This window comes from Schistocerca serialis, chromosome 2, assembly GCF_023864345.2.
Source record: "Schistocerca serialis cubense isolate TAMUIC-IGC-003099 chromosome 2, iqSchSeri2.2, whole genome shotgun sequence".
Classification (NCBI taxonomy): Eukaryota; Metazoa; Arthropoda; class Insecta; order Orthoptera; family Acrididae; genus Schistocerca; species Schistocerca serialis.
Window position 1 is genome coordinate 438396376 of NC_064639.1, and position 4813 is coordinate 438401188.

Sequence of the window (4813 nt, forward strand, 5' to 3'; positions counted from 1 at the left end):
ACCAACGGCCTTGCCGCAGTGGTAACACCGGTTCCAGTCAGATCACCGAAGTTAAGCACTGTCTGACTTGGCTAGCATTTGGATGGGTGACCGTTCGGGTCTGCCAAGTGCTGTTGGCAAATAGGCTTCACTTGGCCCTTGTGGGGCCAATTGAGCTGCTACTTACTGAGAAATAGCGGCACCGGTCACGAAAACTGACAGCGGCCGGGAGAGCAATGTGCTGACCGCATGCCCTCCGTATCCGCATCCGGTGATGGCTACGGTGATGCCCGGTCGGTACCGATGGCCTTCAGGCCTGTTCGGACAGTGTTCCTTTGTTTTGTTCTCCTAATGCTATCGTTATTTCTGACTTAATTTCGTCTACTCCCAGGGCCTAGTTTCGACTTTCAGCGCTCTGCCAAATTCTTCTCTCAGTATCATATATCTCACCTTATCCTCATCTACGTCCGCTTCCCTTTCTATAATATTGCTTTCAATTTCGTCTCCCTTGTATAGACCCTCTATATACTCCGTCTACATTTCACCTTCCCCTTCTTTGGTTACGTCTAGTTTCCATCTGAACTCTTGATATTCATACAGCTGCTTCTCTTTCCTGCAAAGGCTTCTTTAATTTTCCTGTAGGTGGTCTCTATCTTTCCCGTAGCGAAATATGCTTCTAAACACTTGAATGTGTTCTACAACAATTTCTGCTTAGAAATTTTGCACTTCCTGTCAATCTCATTTTTTACACGTTTGTATTCGCTGTCACCTGCTTCATTTGCTGCATTTTTAAATTTTCCTTTTTCTTCAGCTAAATTCAATATCTCCTGCGTTACCTAAGGTTTTCTACTAGGCCTGGTCTTTTTACTTATTTGATCCTCTGCTGCCTTCACCAGTTCATATCTTAAAGCTTCATCTTCTACTGTGTACTTTTCCCCTGTTCTTGTGATCCGTTGCCTAATGCTCCTTCTGAAACTTTCAACGAACTCTGCTTCTTTCAATTATCCAGGACCCATCTCCTTAATTTACTATTTTTTGCAGTTCCTTGAGCATTAATCTACAGTTTGTGTCTTTCTTGGCTACAATAATGGTTTCACTACGCTGTTCATATTAGCTTACCCGCATTACTGCATTCCTGTTAATTATTAAACTTACTCCTGCTTTACCCCTATTTGACTTTGTATTTATAACACGGTATTCATCTGACTAAAATACCTGCTCCCCCTGCCAGCGAACTTCACTAATTCCCACTATACCTAACTCCAACCTATTACTTTTGTATTTCCAGACCTACCTGCGCCATTAAGGGATCTGACGTTCCCCGTTACGATCCGTAGAACGCCCGTCTGTTTCTCCTCATGACGACATCCTCATGAGTTGTCCCTGTCGGGAGATTCTAACGCGTGACTGTAGTTTTCCCTTGCTTTTGGCCGTTCGCAGTTCGGACACAGGTTGGTTCAAATGGCTCTGAGCACTATCGGACTTAACATCTGAGGTCATCAGTCCCCTAGACTTAGAACTACTTAAACCTAACTTAGCTAAGGACATCACACACATCCATGCCCTAGGCAGGATTCGAACCTGCGACCGTAGCAGCAACGCGGTTCCGGACTGAAGCGCCTAGAACCGCTCGGCCACAACGGTCGGCCGTTGTGGTTGAACCTGCGCTATGGCTATGTGTATCACGGAGGCACGCAAACCACCCCATCGACGGCAAGGTCCATGCTTCATCCACTTGTTCTGTAATCTTTTTCTCAATTACCATGTTTGTCTTATTTTTTTTTCGCAGAAGAGCATAACTTTTGTTGTAGTTTGTATTGATACTGACATGTTATACATGGTGAATCCTACATGATGAAACCGACAAACTGCAGGGACGAATTCCTGACTGGAAATGGAGGGGGAAAGGTCCTATGAATATGTGCCCGGAAATTTATTGCTGCCTCGGTAGTTGGTGCTGACGAATGAAATATCTTCTGACCACGTTCCGTGTTCTCCTTGTATGTTGCAGTCTGTATGATTGACGCAGCGTGCTGTAAGCAGTAGAATGATTCGGTATTCATGTCGGGAACAAGCCGAGATAGTGTTTGTGTACGACGAGGCAGATAGAAACGGTCGAGAGGCAGCACGACTGTATCACCTGTATCCCCACAGACAGCAACCACATCACACAACATTTCAAACCCGTTTTGGGCATTTGTGTGATCACGGGTCTTTTCAGGTAGACGAACTTGCAGGGAGGCGGCGGACTGTGCGTGCACCAGATTTGGGGGACCGGTTTCTACAGGAACATTGAGACGAATCCCAGTACAAGCTCCAGTCAAGTGGTCCGCCAACATGTTATGAGGCAAAGTATCTTGCATGGCAGGTATGTGTGGACGCGTGCTTTGCGTCTCACGGAGACCATTTTGAACATCTGTTGTGACGTGGATGCGATGCAGCTCTGTGCTATGTTCCGGAACGATTAGCTGCCGTTGCACACACGCCGTCCATTTCTGGAAACAGTTTCATAGGACCTTTTTTCCTACATTTCCAGTGAGGAATCCGTCCCAACAGTTTCTCTGTTTTATTAATATTCACTCTGTATATCTGACACCCGTATTTTGTGTAGTTCATAAGCCGCTATCTGTTGTCCATCTTCATTGTTCGAGATTAAAACTTGGTCATCTGCAAATAGCATCATCATTATAAGTTTACCGGACAAAGTATGAGTCGTCCCGTACGCTGGTGGTTTCGGAGCGCTGTTGACCTAGAAGCGGAACTAGGCGGTCACGTGACTGAACAGCTGACATATGTCACGGGGGGGACCGATCAGTTTTACAAAATTGTTACGTTAAAATTTACGCCAGAATGAGAATAGATAAATACACTGAGGTGACAAAAATCATCGGACAGCGATATGCACATTTATAGATAGCGATAGTTTAGCACACAAGGTATGAAAGGGTACAGCATTGACAAAGCTGTCATTTGCACTTGTTTCATGTGAAAAGCTTGCCGACGTCATTATGGCCGCACGACGAGAATTAGCAAACTTCAAACGCGGAATGGTAGTTGGAACTAGACGCATGGGACATTCCATTTCGGAAATTGTTAGGGAATTCAATTTTCCGAGATCCACAATGTCAAGAGTGTGCCGGGAGAACCAAAATCAGACATTACTTCTGACCAAGGGCAACGCAGTGGCCGACGGCCTTCACTTTCGTAGTACATCCCACACTGATTTATGCTGTTATTTCACGGAGTGTTACTTGTCTGTTGGCACTGACAACAAGCAAACGTCTCTGCTCTCGGTCTTTAGGTGAAGGCAGTCGGTCACTGCGTTGTCCTTGGTCAGAGGCAATGACTGAAATTTGGTCCTCTCGGCACACCCTTGACACTGTGGATCTCGGAAAATTGAATTCCCTAACAATTTACGAGCCGGCCGCTGTGGTCGAGCGCTTCTAGGCGCTTCAGTCTGGAACCGCGCTGCTGCTATGCTCGCAGGTTCGAATCCTGCCTCGGGCATGGATGTGTGTGATGTCCTTAGATTAGCTGGGTTTAAGTAGTTCTAAGTCTAGGGTACTGATGACCTCAGATGTTAACTCCCATAGTGCTTAGAGGCATTTGAACCATTTGAACAATTTACGAAATGGAATGTCCCCTGCGTTTAGCTCCAACTACTATTCCGCGTTTGAAGCCTGTTGATTCCCGTCGTGCGTCGAAGTCTTTTCACACGAAATACTTGAGTACAAATGACAGTTCCGCCAATTGCACCTTGTGTGCGCTGTACTACCGCTATTTGTACATGTGAATATCGCTATCCCATGGCTTTTGTCACCTCAATGAATTTACCTGTCGTTTTCCCATTCTCGTGTACATTTTTATGTACGAATTTTGTCAAACTGATCGGTCATTTATCACCAAACTCGTCGTCAGTCGCCTCAATGGGTTAATGTAGTCAGCCTCACGTTTTACTTTTGACGATGAATTATTTTACAAAAACCTGCCGAATTATGAATATTCAAGATTTTGCGGCATTTTGTCTAAAAAGAAACTAACTTTTATTCATCGCCATTGGAACTTTCTCTTTCTCGTAGCGGTTTTTAAGTTATGCAGAATTTATTAGTATTCATAATCTCTTCATACTGTGACTTAATGAGAAGATTTTTTATTGAAATATCTCAGTCTTTGGAGAGAGAAGGAAAAACGCTTCAGGGTGTCTAATTTTTTGTCCGGTGTGCTTACAGTCTTGTTGATTAAAAACATAATTGTAGTTTCATTTACCATGGCTGTTAAATTTCTTTAACATATATAGGGTGGTTGAGGAGGAATGTCACATAATTTGTTAGGTGATTCTATACGTGAAAATAAACCGAAAAAGTCCTATGAACATGTATTCGATTTTCGATCGTTACGGAACTGGAGCAGGTTGAAGACTACACACATCCATGAATGAGTATGAAGACAAGTGTGAATATTATCTATTAAAATGCTGTGTAGGCGCTGTGGTGGACAGAATAATAGTTTGACAGATGACTGATCCATCCTGCAGGAGGTTCAAAACGTCCCCCACCCATCTCAATGCATTTGTCAGCGCGTTGGAGGGTGTGTTGTGTTACACATTTAACATAACCTCGGCGGGCTATAATGCGGTCAACAGCGTCAGTGGTGCGAGCGACACGTTTTTCACGTACATCCACCTTAGTAGCGTGTACATCCCCCCTTTAATCAGCCGCATAAACAGAAGTCTAATGCGGTTAGGTCGGGTGATTTGGCAAGCCAGTTGTTTCCGCCACGGCCAATCCACCGTGTAGGAAATGTGTTTTTCAGATACTGGGATTGTCTGGTACCA

The 4813-nt window shown here is 44.6% G+C and overlaps 1 pseudogene; it reads left to right on the forward strand.

Annotated features, from left to right (window-relative positions):
* On the forward strand, nt 1-119 carry LOC126458857 (5S ribosomal RNA; annotated as a pseudogene).
* Nucleotides 120-4813: the final 4694 nt, after the last annotated feature.